Below are 17,786 nucleotides of genomic sequence, written 5' to 3'. Positions count from 1 at the left end.
CAGGTGAGTGAATCCACCTCGAATTTTTAAGTTTTAAAAGTATATAACTTTATTATGTATATTATACCAAAAGATTAATTAATCTAATTTTAAACATCATATATTTATAATTGTAATAAAGCTATATTATTGTTAAATATGTTTTTCGGGAATCGCTTCAGGTGTGCGCTGGGTGCGTTCCGGGTGCGCAAATCCCATGTGACTTCAAAAGAAACAATATCATTGGTTAAGAACATTTTTGATTCTAGAACTTGAAGGACCCCACCCATTTTTGGCATAATTTAAAGAGCATCTCAGAAGACACACCTGTTGTCTTTTGCTTCTCTTCTTTGTCTCTGTTTTGGTGTTTTTTTGTTACATTGAAAAATGGCAGCTGGAAATCCACCACAGCAGCTTCCACATGAAGAGGAAGAAGACTTGGAGGAACCAATTAAAGTCTTGTATGAGAGTATCGTGTGGACATTTTTCTCCATACCACCTGGGGAGAAAATGGCAAATGACCATAAGGTGAAAGGCACCATTTGTGAAAAGGTCTCTCAAGATGGTCAGAAAAAAAAATATTCTTGCGGGACATCATCTATGCTGAAGCATTTACAGACAATGCACCCTCAGCATCTCGCAAGAGAACAACTGACACGTGAACAACAAAAGCAGTCAACTGAGGACGACACTGCTGGACCGAGCACCTCATCTGCTGACACAACAACAAACATCCTCCCTGCAGTGCTTAATTTGTGCCGGTGGGTGCTTAGCACCGGCACTTACTTTTCAGGGCCGGGTCTACACACGTCTGCAACTCTGCACGACTGTACGTTACATTTTTCATGATGTTAGCTTTGACTCGGCGCAGGGTGCTGTTCTAACTTCTCGCTCTCCCCAAGTCCCAATGATTGCTTCGTTGTGACTTCTGAGCCGGCCGGAGACTGCATTGAGCAAAGAATTTCAGTCTGTGTATTGACCATCATCATAATGTGATCATTGCGATAGCGTCATGGCAGCTCTTCCTTAGTACAGTGTTGCGCTTGGTGGGCGGGAGTTAGACTCGGACTGGGCTGGGATTAGGCTAGAATTGGTTGTGCGTGCTGCGAGCTGCGCGCAGATTTGTTTCCAATTGCTGCGCCGGAGTCTTCAGCCCAACCACGTCGAGGGCAGGCAGTGCAGCAGCACCAGGTGGAAAGGCAGTGCCCACCAGCCCTGGCCGACCACGAGCGTAACCGTAAGTAGTACGAAAGCCGGTCTAAGCAGTCATCATGCCATGGATTGCATCAGTATTCCCAAACCAAAGGACACAACTTTTTTTTGCGAAGTGGCGTGTCGGGCACAGCCACCGCGGCGGCTCCGTCTCCATCTCCATCAACAAGAGATTCGATGATTCACTGTGCCTGGCCTGCCCTGCCCTGGCCCACGGTAGTACATATACTTAAACTTAAGACATTTATCTATATCAAAATAGGGGCGGCCGGGGTTACGTTGTTAAAGAAGGCCTTGCCACTTGACGTATCATGATATAGGGCCGGCGGTCGGCCGGGTTTAAAGTTAAAGGCCCTGACCGGCCCCTGCCGTGTTTGAATGTAGTATCCTCCTCCCTGCCAGAGTGCTTAGCAGTGACTCCGCTTTTACTGGCTTAATACTGGCTAAATAATGCCACGAAAAGCAGGATGTTGTGCAGGGCAGGCCGCGCGGCGCGCACATATTTTTTTTCCGATTGCATGGCACACCCATGTGACGAGCCATCATCAGCCTGACGGGCTTGAGGTTGAGGGCCTGTGACGGGCTTGAGGTTGAGGGCAGGCCAGGCAGGCAGCAGCAGCACCAGGCAGACTCCTATAAACCAGTGGAGCCGCCATCACCTACAGAATGCAACGAAGGGATTGTAATCATGTTCATGGCCATAAAACCCTGAGCACTGCTTTCAGGGAACACAGACGTGATTTTGTTCTCTCCAAACTAAAGGTCTGGTACTGGGACTTCGCTTCCCAGAAATAATTCCCAAAATTCAGATCTGGAAAGTCTACTTTACACAGTTAATCTCTGAAGCTTGGAGGTAATGTCATACTCGAGAACATCCTGAGGGAACAGAGATGTAAAACTGCATGTCACTTAATGCAAGTTTCAAGAGCCATTTCTACCTCCCTTAAAACACGAAGGAATGTCTGACTCTTACTAGAGTGATGTTACATTTGATTATGTTTCTGGATACCGATTAGATTACCGTATAGTCTTTCATTCCTGCTAGGTACAGGGTGGAGTAAATATGCTGCTTCTTGTGGGTATTACACGTTGCTTGATTTTGTGTTTTAAGTGTTGGACAACGAAAACGCAGTCCGAATGACTTTCACATGGAAAATTCTAGATTATACAATATATACATATGGATTGATGAGGTTACTTTTTTGAAGGATTTTTATGTTGCACCCAGTGAAGCGATCTTCAATTACAATTTGCACTCAATATATTGCCACATATGGAGCACATCTTCCAAATAGTCACTGTTTTTCCAAAAACGTACTGTTATTCACAGTATTTTCTGGTTCACGCAGAATGACAAGTGCAATGTGAAAAATTTGCCGAACAGTAAAATGCTATTTTTTGAAGATTACGATTGACAGCGCTGTACCTCTAGAACAGTGAAACACTATTTCACTTTTGATCTTCATACCCCCTCACAGTACCCCTTGTATAATCTTGCGCATAGCGACAGTCTGGATGTATACATGCTGAAATGTCCTGCTTGTTTACCCTGAAAAGATAGGTATTGGAACTTTTCAACCTCGCCACAAGTCACCAGAGTGGTGTCTACCTCCCTCTTATAACTTGCTTGTTTCAATGCTCCCTGGTCGCATGGCAGGGAATTTTATGAAAAGTATGGATTACAGCTGAGTTGTAAAACCTAATGATTTCTGTTTCACCCTGTTGCAGAGCCCATGGTTTCATTTTCATCCCAAGACACAATTGCCTTCTCTAACCGTAGATTGCTTTGCTTAGCCCTGTGCCAAACCTGCAGGCCTACCTAGCTATATAGTGTAAGGCAGTACCCCGGACTCCCGGCCCACCACGAGTATAAATAACTGTAAGTAATACTAAGCAGGTCATTCCATGGCCATTGTCAAACCAACACTGCTTTTTTTTTTTTGTTAGGGCGTGGTGGCGTATAATCTAATTTAATCAGCACATAGAGCACTGGAATTGTCCCTTCAATGCATTAGTGATTTAGCTAATTTATTCCAAAATTGTGCTTTAAATGCACAGGGCAGGGGAACCTCCTATCAAAACCTTACTATGAGGAGGGCTCCCTTGCTGAAATTCATCTGACTTTTCGCAGTGCCAGTTGAGGATGTGGGTGGAGCCAGTGAAGGAAGTGGGTGGAGCCAGAGAAATGTAGGTGTGTCCTCCAACAAACATTTGAGCACCTGCACTTCATATTTTACAAATTAAGCACTGCCTCCCTGACTTTGCTAGAGTGGAGCAGCACTGTATAAAATGTACCTTATAATTTGGCGAGCAATCAGTGAATGAGATCCTGGTTGCCAATAAGAACCACAAGTGTTACTTTTTTGTTTTTGTTTATGCAATGACTTTTAATTGCATACTTTTTTCAATGTTTTTCTTGTAGGTTCTGTTTATTTCTTTATTTTTTTAACAAAAAAGAAAACACCAAAAATATTCAAAAAAGAGTTACAAAAACACACAAAAATATAAAACAAAAAAGAAGAAAAAAAATGTTTCTTTTCAGAACCACATATTTGGTGTTGTATGAATTGTGCACAGTGGAATATATGGAGAAGTGTATGGGTAGTGCATGTGCGATTGTTGAAGTGCATATGAGCTACCCGAGTGATTGCATGAATACATGTGTAATGCTGCAGTAATTGTAAGTGTGCATGGGAAATGTGTAGGTGCATCAAGGAGTGTATCAGTAGTGCTTGTGTGATTGCATAAGTGCATAGATAGTGCCTGGATGATTTTATAAGTGCATGGGTACTGCTTAAGTGATTAAAGGAGTGCTGGGTAATTGCATAAGTGCAGGGGTAATGTCTGGGTAATTGGAGGAGTGCCTGGGCACTGCCTGAGTGATCGAAGGAGTGCATGGGTAATGCCTGAGTGACTGCATGAATGCAGGGGTAATACTTGGGTGATTGAAGGAGTGCAGAGATAGTGCCTGGGTGATTAGAGGAGTGCATAGGTAGTGCCTGGATGATTTTATAAGTGCAGGGGTAATATCTGTGTGATTGGAGGAGCGCATGGATAATGCCCAGGTAACTGAAGAAGTGTAAGGATAGTGCTTGGGTTATTCCATGAGTGCATATGTAGTGCTTGGGTGATTACTTGACTGCAGGGGTAGTGCCTGGGTGATTGAAGGAGTGCATGGGTAATACCTATGTGATTGCATGAGTGCAGGGATAATGTCTGGGTGATTGAAGGAGTGCACAGGTACTGTCGGAGTGATTAAAGGAGTGCATGTGTAAGCCCTGAGTGATTGCATAAGTGCATGGGTAATGTCTGGGTGATTGGAGGTGTGCATGGGCACTGCCTGAGTGATTGAAGGAGTGCATGGGTAATGCCTGGGTAATTGGAAGAGTGCTGACACAGTGCCTGGATGATTAGAGGCGTGCATAGGTAGTGCATGGATGATTTTATAAGTGCAGGGGTAATGTATGTGTAATTAGAGGTGTGCCTGGGCACTATCTGAGTGACTGAAGTATTGCATGGATAATGCCTGGGTAATTTTATGAGCACAGTGGTAATGTCTGGGTGATTGAAGGAGTGTCTGGGTAGTGCCTGGATGAGTGCAGCAGTGCAAGAGTACTACCTGGGTTATTGTATGAGTGCCTAGCAAGTGCCTGGGTGATTGCATGGGTGCAAGAGTAATGTCTGGGAGGTTGCATTATTAGTGTAGTGGTAGTTCCAGGGTGATTGCTGAAGTAATGCCTGGGTTAATGCATGAGTGCATAGGAAGTATCTGGATGATTTTATAAGTTCATGAGTACTGCCTGAATGATTGAAGGGCTGCATCGGTAATAGGTAGGTTATTGCATGAGTGCAGGGTAAATGTCTGGGTCATTGGAGGAGTGCATGGTTAATTCCTAAGTGATTGCATGAGTGCATGGGTAATGTTTAGGTAATTGGAGGAGGGTATAAATAATGTCTGCTTGATTGCCAGAGTAATGTAACGCTTGTTGCATGACTGTAGTGGTAGTGCCTGGGTGAAAGTAAAAGTGTATAAGTAGTGAGTGGGTGATTTTTAGGTGCATGGGTACTGGCTCGATGATTGAAGGAGTACATGGATAGGGCCTGGGTGATTACAGCAGTGCAAGAGTAGTGCCTGGGTTATTTAATGAGTGCATAGCAAATGGCTGGGTGATTGTATGAGTGCAATAGTAATGTCTGGGTGAATATATGAGTGCAGTGGAAGTACCTAGATGATTGGAGTAGTGTATAGGTAGTGTCTGGGTGATTGGAAGAGTGCATAAGTACTAGCTGGGTGATTGCATGTGTGCAATAGTAATGTCTGGGCCGTTGCATGAATGTAGTGGTGGTGCCTGGGTGATTGGAAAAAGTGCATAAGTAGTGCCTGTGTGATTTTATAGGTGCATGGGTACTGGCTGAATGATTGAAGGAGTGTATGGATAGTGCCAGTGTGATTGCAGATGTGTAAGAGTAGTGCCTGGATTATTCTATGAGTGCATAGCTAGAGCCGAGGTGATTGCATGAGTGCAAGAGTACTGTCTAGGTGGTTGCATAAGTGTAGCGTTACTTCCTGGATGAATGCAGGAATATATAAGTAGTGCCTGGGTGATTGGAGCAGTGGATAGGTAATGCATTGGTGGATCCATGAGTGCAGGGGTAATGTCTATGGTATTAGATGATCCATAAGTAATGTTTAAGTAATAGCATGAGTGAAGGGGTAATGTCTAGCTAATTGCATGAATGTAGAGGTAGTGCCTGGCTGATTTTAAAAGTATATGGGTATTGCCTGGCTAATTATATGAGTACAGCAGTAGTGCCTGAGTTATAATTTAAAGAGCATCTCAGAAGACACACCTGTTGTCTTTTGCTTCTCTTCTTTGTCTCTGTTTTGGTGTTTTTTTGTTACATTGAAAAATGGCAGCTGGAAATCCACCACAGCAGCTTCCACATGAAGAGGAAGAAGACTTGGAGGAACCAATTAAAGTCTTGTATGAGAGTATCGTGTGGACATTTTTCTCCATACCACCTGGGGAGAAAATGGCAAATGACCATAAGGTGAAAGGCACCATTTGTGAAAAGGTCTCTCAAGATGGTCAGAAAAAAAAATATTCTTGCGGGACATCATCTATGCTGAAGCATTTACAGACAATGCACCCTCAGCATCTCGCAAGAGAACAACTGACACGTGAACAACAAAAGCAGTCAACTGAGGACGACACTGCTGGACCGAGCACCTCATCTGCTGACACAACAACAAACATCCTCCCTGCAGTGCTTAATTTGTGCCGGTGGGTGCTTAGCACCGGCACTTACTTTTCAGGGCCGGGTCTACACACGTCTGCAACTCTGCACGACTGTACGTTACATTTTTCATGATGTTAGCTTTGACTCGGCGCAGGGTGCTGTTCTAACTTCTCGCTCTCCCCAAGTCCCAATGATTGCTTCGTTGTGACTTCTGAGCCGGCCGGAGACTGCATTGAGCAAAGAATTTCAGTCTGTGTATTGACCATCATCATAATGTGATCATTGCGATAGCGTCATGGCAGCTCTTCCTTAGTACAGTGTTGCGCTTGGTGGGCGGGAGTTAGACTCGGACTGGGCTGGGATTAGGCTAGAATTGGTTGTGCGTGCTGCGAGCTGCGCGCAGATTTGTTTCCAATTGCTGCGCCGGAGTCTTCAGCCCAACCACGTCGAGGGCAGGCAGTGCAGCAGCACCAGGTGGAAAGGCAGTGCCCACCAGCCCTGGCCGACCACGAGCGTAACCGTAAGTAGTACGAAAGCCGGTCTAAGCAGTCATCATGCCATGGATTGCATCAGTATTCCCAAACCAAAGGACACAACTTTTTTTTGCGAAGTGGCGTGTCGGGCACAGCCACCGCGGCGGCTCCGTCTCCATCTCCATCAACAAGAGATTCGATGATTCACTGTGCCTGGCCTGCCCTGCCCTGGCCCACGGTAGTACATATACTTAAACTTAAGACATTTATCTATATCAAAATAGGGGCGGCCGGGGTTACGTTGTTAAAGAAGGCCTTGCCACTTGACGTATCATGATATAGGGCCGGCGGTCGGCCGGGTTCAAAGTTAAAGGCCCTGACCGGCCCCTGCCGTGTTTGAATGTAGTATCCTCCTCCCTGCCAGAGTGCTTAGCAGTGACTCCGCTTTTACTGGCTTAATACTGGCTAAATAATGCCACGAAAAGCAGGATGTTGTGCAGGGCAGGCCGCGCGGCGCGCACATATTTTTTTTCCGATTGCATGGCACACCCATGTGACGAGCCATCATCAGCCTGACGGGCTTGAGGTTGAGGGCCTGTGACGGGCTTGAGGTTGAGGGCAGGCCAGGCAGGCAGCAGCAGCACCAGGCAGACTCCTATAAACCAGTGGAGCCGCCATCACCTACAGAATGCAACGAAGGGATTGTAATCATGTTCATGGCCATAAAACCCTGAGCACTGCTTTCAGGGAACACAGACGTGATTTTGTTCTCTCCAAACTAAAGGTCTGGTACTGGGACTTCGCTTCCCAGAAATAATTCCCAAAATTCAGATCTGGAAAGTCTACTTTACACAGTTAATCTCTGAAGCTTGGAGGTAATGTCATACTCGAGAACATCCTGAGGGAACAGAGATGTAAAACTGCATGTCACTTAATGCAAGTTTCAAGAGCCATTTCTACCTCCCTTAAAACACGAAGGAATGTCTGACTCTTACTAGAGTGATGTTACATTTGATTATGTTTCTGGATACCGATTAGATTACCGTATAGTCTTTCATTCCTGCTAGGTACAGGGTGGAGTAAATATGCTGCTTCTTGTGGGTATTACACGTTGCTTGATTTTGTGTTTTAAGTGTTGGACAACGAAAACGCAGTCCGAATGACTTTCACATGGAAAATTCTAGATTATACAATATATACATATGGATTGATGAGGTTACTTTTTTGAAGGATTTTTATGTTGCACCCAGTGAAGCGATCTTCAATTACAATTTGCACTCAATATATTGCCACATATGGAGCACATCTTCCAAATAGTCACTGTTTTTCCAAAAACGTACTGTTATTCACAGTATTTTCTGGTTCACGCAGAATGACAAGTGCAATGTGAAAAATTTGCCGAACAGTAAAATGCTATTTTTTGAAGATTACGATTGACAGCGCTGTACCTCTAGAACAGTGAAACACTATTTCACTTTTGATCTTCATACCCCCTCACAGTACCCCTTGTATAATCTTGCGCATAGCGACAGTCTGGATGTATACATGCTGAAATGTCCTGCTTGTTTACCCTGAAAAGATAGGTATTGGAACTTTTCAACCTCGCCACAAGTCACCAGAGTGGTGTCTACCTCCCTCTTATAACTTGCTTGTTTCAATGCTCCCTGGTCGCATGGCAGGGAATTTTATGAAAAGTATGGATTACAGCTGAGTTGTAAAACCTAATGATTTCTGTTTCACCCTGTTGCAGAGCCCATGGTTTCATTTTCATCCCAAGACACAATTGCCTTCTCTAACCGTAGATTGCTTTGCTTAGCCCTGTGCCAAACCTGCAGGCCTACCTAGCTATATAGTGTAAGGCAGTACCCCGGACTCCCGGCCCACCACGAGTATAAATAACTGTAAGTAATACTAAGCAGGTCATTCCATGGCCATTGTCAAACCAACACTGCTTTTTTTTTTTGTTAGGGCGTGGTGGCGTATAATCTAATTTAATCAGCACATAGAGCACTGGAATTGTCCCTTCAATGCATTAGTGATTTAGCTAATTTATTCCAAAATTGTGCTTTAAATGCACAGGGCAGGGGAACCTCCTATCAAAACCTTACTATGAGGAGGGCTCCCTTGCTGAAATTCATCTGACTTTTCGCAGTGCCAGTTGAGGATGTGGGTGGAGCCAGTGAAGGAAGTGGGTGGAGCCAGAGAAATGTAGGTGTGTCCTCCAACAAACATTTGAGCACCTGCACTTCATATTTTACAAATTAAGCACTGCCTCCCTGACTTTGCTAGAGTGGAGCAGCACTGTATAAAATGTACCTTATAATTTGGCGAGCAATCAGTGAATGAGATCCTGGTTGCCAATAAGAACCACAAGTGTTACTTTTTTGTTTTTGTTTATGCAATGACTTTTAATTGCATACTTTTTTCAATGTTTTTCTTGTAGGTTCTGTTTATTTCTTTATTTTTTTAACAAAAAAGAAAACACCAAAAATATTCAAAAAAGAGTTACAAAAACACACAAAAATATAAAACAAAAAAGAAGAAAAAAAATGTTTCTTTTCAGAACCACATATTTGGTGTTGTATGAATTGTGCACAGTGGAATATATGGAGAAGTGTATGGGTAGTGCATGTGCGATTGTTGAAGTGCATATGAGCTACCCGAGTGATTGCATGAATACATGTGTAATGCAGCAGTAATTGTAAGTGTGCATGGGAAATGTGTAGGTGCATCAAGGAGTGTATCAGTAGTGCTTGTGTGATTGCATAAGTGCATAGATAGTGCCTGGATGATTTTATAAGTGCATGGGTACTGCTTAAGTGATTAAAGGAGTGCTGGGTAATTGCATAAGTGCAGGGGTAATGTCTGGGTAATTGGAGGAGTGCCTGGGCACTGCCTGAGTGATCGAAGGAGTGCATGGGTAATGCCTGAGTGACTGCATGAATGCAGGGGTAATACTTGGGTGATTGAAGGAGTGCAGAGATAGTGCCTGGGTGATTAGAGGAGTGCATAGGTAGTGCCTGGATGATTTTATAAGTGCAGGGGTAATATCTGTGTGATTGGAGGAGCGCATGGATAATGCCCAGGTAACTGAAGAAGTGTAAGGATAGTGCTTGGGTTATTCCATGAGTGCATATGTAGTGCTTGGGTGATTACTTGACTGCAGGGGTAGTGCCTGGGTGATTGAAGGAGTGCATGGGTAATACCTATGTGATTGCATGAGTGCAGGGATAATGTCTGGGTGATTGAAGGAGTGCACAGGTACTGTCGGAGTGATTAAAGGAGTGCATGTGTAAGCCCTGAGTGATTGCATAAGTGCATGGGTAATGTCTGGGTGATTGGAGGTGTGCATGGGCACTGCCTGAGTGATTGAAGGAGTGCATGGGTAATGCCTGGGTAATTGGAAGAGTGCTGACACAGTGCCTGGATGATTAGAGGCGTGCATAGGTAGTGCATGGATGATTTTATAAGTGCAGGGGTAATGTATGTGTAATTAGAGGTGTGCCTGGGCACTATCTGAGTGACTGAAGTATTGCATGGATAATGCCTGGGTAATTTTATGAGCACAGTGGTAATGTCTGGGTGATTGAAGGAGTGTCTGGGTAGTGCCTGGATGAGTGCAGCAGTGCAAGAGTACTACCTGGGTTATTGTATGAGTGCCTAGCAAGTGCCTGGGTGATTGCATGGGTGCAAGAGTAATGTCTGGGAGGTTGCATTATTAGTGTAGTGGTAGTTCCAGGGTGATTGCTGAAGTAATGCCTGGGTTAATGCATGAGTGCATAGGAAGTATCTGGATGATTTTATAAGTTCATGAGTACTGCCTGAATGATTGAAGGGCTGCATCGGTAATAGGTAGGTTATTGCATGAGTGCAGGGTAAATGTCTGGGTCATTGGAGGAGTGCATGGTTAATTCCTAAGTGATTGCATGAGTGCATGGGTAATGTTTAGGTAATTGGAGGAGGGTATAAATAATGTCTGCTTGATTGCCAGAGTAATGTAACGCTTGTTGCATGACTGTAGTGGTAGTGCCTGGGTGAAAGTAAAAGTGTATAAGTAGTGAGTGGGTGATTTTTAGGTGCATGGGTACTGGCTCGATGATTGAAGGAGTACATGGATAGGGCCTGGGTGATTACAGCAGTGCAAGAGTAGTGCCTGGGTTATTTAATGAGTGCATAGCAAATGGCTGGGTGATTGTATGAGTGCAATAGTAATGTCTGGGTGAATATATGAGTGCAGTGGAAGTACCTAGATGATTGGAGTAGTGTATAGGTAGTGTCTGGGTGATTGGAAGAGTGCATAAGTACTAGCTGGGTGATTGTGTGCTGGTAGCCACCCCTCACAACACTATGACGTCACTAAGGTGCGCGAGTGTCTGGGCCCTCCTGTTATGGTTAAATGGAGTTCGGGGAGCGCACGTGGGTGTAACGTGCCCTGGGTTGCGCATGCGCATCTTCAACGCGAGAGCGCAGCTGTCAAAGGATCTGACACCGGTTGGCGACCTTGCCGTAGGCCTTTATTAAAGTTATTAAAAAGTTATTAAAAAGTATTAAAAAGTATTGGAAATATTAGAATGCAGTTTAATTTTCAGGATGATTAGATTACGTTAGGAGACACGCTGTATTAGCTATTTGTTAAGGTTAGACCATCATACCATGTCGAAACGGATGTCAATCTAATATTCTGAAAAGTGTGCATTTTAATAATTGTCAGAAATGTTTATTTGATTAAAATTTTTGATTTGTTTTTATATTTTAATAAATACGGCCAGGGGGGGGGGGCCCGTACCCCCCCCTTGACTTCCAAAGACCCCCATGTGTTGACTGGTTGAATTGGGTAATTCAGTCGGTGTTCAAGGGGGGAGGTGGCCGGCAGTCCAAGACCATGATACAAGTGGGGGCCAATAGGCCCCCACGCAAGCATGGCGGGGCCCGGTCCCTCCCATAACCCGTCCCCTTCGGGGCCGCGTTCCCCGCCCCCCTTGCCCCGGAAGTACTGGTGTGCTTCCGGGGCGAGGGGGCGGGGTCGCGGCGGCGAAGGGGTTAAGAGCCTGGGGAGCGCGGGAAGCGGCCTCTTTGTGCCCGCGCTCCCCAGGCTCGCTCCTCGCCCCACCGTGGGGCCGTTTAATTTTCTTTTCTTGTTTCCCCTGCAGGTCCTCTTGCAAGATTCCGCAGCGGAATGGATCGGGCACAGCGGGAGCGGGCTATGCAGCGCGGACAGAGTCTGAGGGATCCGGAGCGGATCGTCGCCGTGCGGTGCCGTAGTCGAGTGGAGGTGGTCCAGCAACAAGAGAAGCAAGAAACCGGAAGGCGCTGGGCATAGGCACGGCGGTCGGCGGGGTGCTGTTCTTAAGGTGAGACGTTGGCGCGTGTCCGACCCTCAAAATGCCCGAGCGAGATAAGATGTTGGCTCCTTAGGGGCACGTATGCTAAATATTTATAGAATATACGGTGACTGTAAATGTTAGCGCAGTGCGCGGATGTGTGCCGTTGGCGGAGGGTTATTTCATGGCACGCGTTTGTTTTCTGGCCAAAGAACGTGAGGATAAGTTACAGCGCAGAGAAGGCAGCGCGAGGGATTACCCGTTGTTGGGTCTGGCTTCACCCGTTGATCTAAGGAGAGGAGTTGGCCTAACGGCTAGGGCGCTCGACTTCGTACCTAGGGATCTGGGTTCGAGTCTCGGTACCGACGCTAAAATGTGTGTCTGTCCCCTTCCAGTCTAGTTCGCGCTATATAACACTCTGCAGTAAATGAAAGGCAGTGAAACAATTGCATTAAAAATAAAAAACACATAGGAGTTATTCCTTTTCTTTGTTTCTGGCAGCATATATAGACGTTTGGAGAATGTGAGGGGAGTTACAGTGCCCAGTTTCCAGCAATGGGAAGCTTGTTTTGTGTGAATTCAGAGCAAACATCTGAGTATGTAGCTAAGTCTTAAAACTTGTTCATCTATGAAACAACTGCCCAAGGAAGGGGAGGGGTTCAGCCTTATGTCATAGTTTCTATCATATCTCCGGATTCAGATGTTTAATTAACTGTGACAATATTAATTTAGTAAGCACGCTTTTAGAGCCGCTTATTTACACACATATATGTTTTAGTATTATCTGTTAAGGACAGGCTAGATAGTATTGTTACACGGGAGCACAATCACCCTGCTCATTCTCATTGTTATCCTCTATTCTTACCTCTTTACTTTGGCAGTTTTGTCGAGGTGAACCAATTTCCTGCTATTGTTGTTGTTTCGGTGCCTGCTGTAGCTCAGTTTAATTAGTGCGGAACTGAACCCAATTTTGTAAATGCAAATGCGTGTCTGTGGGGAAGGCCCGTCACTCAGTCACCTCACCCTGTGACACCAGGCCCCACGCCGACATCTTGAGTGCTGGGTTCTCGGTAACTGGCCCTGCAATCAATGTCGAAATCTGAACCAGTGGACATGGTTTCTGAATGAAAAGGGCTGGTTGTACAATGCACCGCCGTCGAGGCACATGCCATTTACATGTCCGACGCCAGGGTTTGAGGCCAAATCAGGAAATAAGCTACAAGCCTAAATATAATCCTGTGTTACATAGGATTAAAGATTGCCAACGCAATAGAATCAGGGGCAGGTAGATGCTTCTTTGAACACTCCTGGGAGCAGATAATATGTCCTAATAAACAGAATGATCCTACAGCGGAAATAACTTAAAGTGTGTGATTTTCGTTGTGGAACATTGTTTTCCTGTTTCAGTAATATGTATGGGTATATGCACTGTAAACTTTGAAATCAGGAAAGCAAAGAGAAAGTATGCTTTTGTTTCCACAAAGGTGTGTGTCTGTGTTGGCCGCGTACACAATGAGGGTAACTGTTAATTTTGATGCATCACACACATGCATTCTGAAGGAAGATAATGCAGCACACTGACCCCTGCCAGTTATCTGTCTTGCTTGTCACTTCACTGGCTGAGGCCCACATGACACACCCAAGGGCCAGCGGGCATGCAGCTTTTCCAAAGAGTCTTGGATCAGGTTTTATTGGCTGTTCTAATTCACGTAAAAGTAATTCCTTTGGGATCCTGGAAACATTTTGAAGAATCAGCATGACTCTTCCTAAGTGGCAGAGCTTTACAGGTGTAGAACTCCATCTTTATGCTTCTGGGGAAAGTAGTTTAGGTGTACAACAGCAGTGTCTCAGTTTCATTGTAGTTGATAAATGGTGAGCATCCTTTGTGTGTCCTGTCTGTGGAGATTTCAGAATGTGTACCTGACACCTAGATCATGCTCCCCCATAGATGTCTTCCTTGTCGAGTAACCAAGGCAGATCCTGTGTTCGAATCTGCCTTCCCAAAGATCCAGAGTTATGCAGACGTTTTTGGCACTGGCACTACCACGCCTGTGTCCTTGCTCAGACTGCCCATCTAGCCATGGCCTAGGCTTTTCAAACCTAAAATTGATTACAGCATATTTAACTCCTCACAAGAGCCCAATCAAACTTGTACTAAATGGCCCCAACTCGGGGGAATTTGCTCACATCAACGGTGTCCCAGGAGTACTCTTGGAAGCCGGTGACTGTGGCATGCTGTATGCACGCGTGTAATGGTGAATTCCTTTAGATCAGAGAGCCACAGCCATACAGGATGATAATCCTGCTGGCAAGGATTTTACATGTCTTTATGAATTGGACAAGATATATTTTGCTTGCAACATTTGGCTTGTGTTAAACGTTTACATTGAACCTCACCTAGTATTAAGTTGCCAATTGCAGTTGGACCGAAGTGCAAACTCCTAATGTTGTGCTTGGCAACTGACCCATCAATGGTACAATTAACATAGATGTTGTTTTGAAATCAAATAGTGCTCTGCACAAATCACAAATAACTTCCCTGCGCAAGTCTCTGATAGTCCTTGATTCTGGTTTAGTTACCAACCATCTGTATGAATTTTGAGGTCTAATATTGCACCTCACAGATCTATTTTGCTGGTATGACTAATGTTTGCTAGCGATTGTGAAGGTAATCAACATCTGAGGTGCTGTTCACTACTTTAGGGGACATTGCACCGGCCCAAACGACCCTTCATTGATGGTAGGTTAAAGTCAACCTTATTAGACAAGCTATCCTAGTGGTAGCTGTGGTGGTTCAGAAGGCCTTAAACATTGATCTGGCCAGATCAGGGAGCCAGATTATGTGAGCATAGTGGGAGAGAGTAAGTTTGACATTATAAGGGGCTCACTGCACCAGTCTAGGCGACCCTTATTGACGGTAGATTAAGGACAACCTTATCAGAAAGCCACCCTAGGGGTAGATGTGGTTAGCAGCCGTCAGGCTCAAGCGGCTAGGGACGAAAAGCAGCTGGTTTTACCAGTCTAAAAATTCTCACGAGTGAGGAAAATAAAGTACTACCACACCGGGTGGATATAAATGTGTATATAGGTATGTATTCTGAACACTTTCCTCGGGTCCCTTTAGGAAATTACGAGGCAAAGAACCCTGTTTTGCCTACATCACTTACAGTTGATTTATAGTGGTACTCCTGTTCATTGAGATGCTCTGTAGAGGGCGCTAAATGCGTTAAACATTGATCTAGCCAGATCTATCAAAGGTGTAGCACAGGTTAGCCGTCACAATGCGATGTAAGCCTGGTTACAGTGGAAGAAAACCTTTGACACCCCAACCGAGGTAAGGCTACTTACCAACGGTACCATGGTAAAGGGGCTACGTAGGGGATACATCCATCAGGAATATTGACAATACTAGTTCTGGGTCACCTGGGTGCACTTGCGTGTTTACTTAACAGCATTTCGCACTTAATTCTTCCTCCCCTGTTTTATTGCTTAAATAAGTCAGCCGTACCAGATGTTAGCCAGGAAATAGCCATTCCATAGTAGGCCGGTTAGTTTCAGGTAATTTACTCAGAGGCCTTAGAGCACGCAAAGGACTCACTATTGTAGAGTTAATCTAAAGTGGAAGATCGTGCCCATGCCTAAATCCCATCTCTGATACTGATGGAGCTCCTGTAGGGGCAGGAGGGGCAGACAGATGTGTATAGGAACAGGGCCGAATTGGGGGAAGCAGAATGGGTTAATGAACGGTAACACATTAAACCCTGAGCGGTTGAAACTAATGTTGCATCATGAATAGGTGGCGGTATACTATGAATTGTGGAAAATCATGTGTGGCAGTTGGAGGGCCACCGGTTACTGCAACTGGTGAAGGGAATGATGCTCAGTCAGGTACCTTAAGAATAATATATATAGTTTGTGGTAGCCCCTGAGTTATATTACGCGTTACGGTCCAAGCCAACAGTCAGGCACGAGGGGTGCGAGACTTAGAATACGTATATCCCATCAAGTTATGTTTGGTTGGGTGCTATTACAAACGGACTGTTCCTTTTGAGCTGAGATCCTAATTATCCTTAAGGGGTCATGAGGGCGTTATGGTATGCACTGGGGACTCCATGCTTTGTGTCACTGCACTGCACACTGGGTAGTGTTTGTTAAGGAAGGCCATTGTACAGGGCACTCCTCGTAACACTAATACAGTCACGCTACAAGGGAACCCAAACTGAGCTATGCTCAGCACTTAGTCGGAAGTATTAAGGAGTATGCATCTGACGCTAATCGTATCTCAAACGTGGCAAGGGATGGCAATGTAAGACTAGCACATGTACTGCAGTTATCGCCAGAAACACTAATGGTTTGTGTTTATCTGTTTCATTTATGTATGGCCGGGTCCATGGTGGATATCTGGAGTGCTCCGCATCACAACAGCTGCTACAGGTGGACAGCCCAAGGGATGCTGACGTCAGGTACAAGATGGCAAACAACAACGCAAGTGGGATGGGCGAGCAATCAAAAGACACAAGAGGTGCCGACACAGAGTGGATTGTTTCGGTGTGTAAGCCCGTATATTGGGCTGGCGGCAGTAATGTAGCAGGATGTGGTTTCACAAAAATGGCAGTATTTGCCGTAACAGGAAAATGTATACCTACAGTAACGGCGCCTGTGCACGCAGGGCCACCAGTGTCAGCATGATATGCATAGATCACCGAATGGTAAGTGACAACGGTAGAGATGGGATAGTACACAAGGGTGTACATTCCTAGCTTCGGCAACCCCAGGATTGATAGGCCTATGCAACGCCTCAGTTCCCCGGTTCATGAAGTGGGGTAAAAGTAGTACCATACACTTAAACACTTCCAGAGCGTAGTGGCTGGGTGTGGATGGTTAGCAGACTGTACAGTAGGCCAGTGGGAAGAGTAGGATGGGAGTACCAGGATAGCCCCGGTCACAGCATCTGCAGGGACCCTCGAGAGGCATGCCCCCACACCCTCGTTCATTTTAGGACATGGGGTAACGATGATAGGACCCAGATTGCACCATGGGGGGGGCTGCGTTTTCCCCTGGCTGCACGTAAAAGGGGGGGGGGGAATTAAGCGAGTGCACGGAGTCACTCGGTGAAGAATCACTCGATAAAGAGGACCTACACTTGGTTGGAGAAACTATTTCCTACACTTTAATGACAGAATATCCCACAAGGGGTCATATCAGGACACTTTAATGACAGAATATCCCACAAGGGGTCATATCAGGACCAAGTAGACTAACAGTCGGCTGATAATGAGGAGTTGACGTTTATTAGAGGCTCTACTCACAGGGTGGGGGGTCCAGTGGACAGAGTCAGGGATGTCATGGGGGTAGGGAACAAAATAGCAGGGGTAGAGGGGTTTGGATTAGGAAGTTATGACCTTTCAGTGTAGGCGGTTGGGGGGGGGCCAGATAGTCGGTAAACTACCTGGCCTGTGGCGGTAAGGTCATTAATCGGTGAGCAGCATTTTAAGGTCCTTACGGGGGGGCGGACCCATTCACGAAAGGGGCCGCCCGCGGGAGGGGCCATTGGTCTCTC

Source organism: Lissotriton helveticus, chromosome 1_1 (assembly GCF_964261635.1).
Source record: "Lissotriton helveticus chromosome 1_1, aLisHel1.1, whole genome shotgun sequence".
In the NCBI taxonomy this organism is placed as follows: Eukaryota; Metazoa; Chordata; class Amphibia; order Caudata; family Salamandridae; genus Lissotriton; species Lissotriton helveticus.
This window is presented reverse-complemented; position numbering follows the sequence as displayed.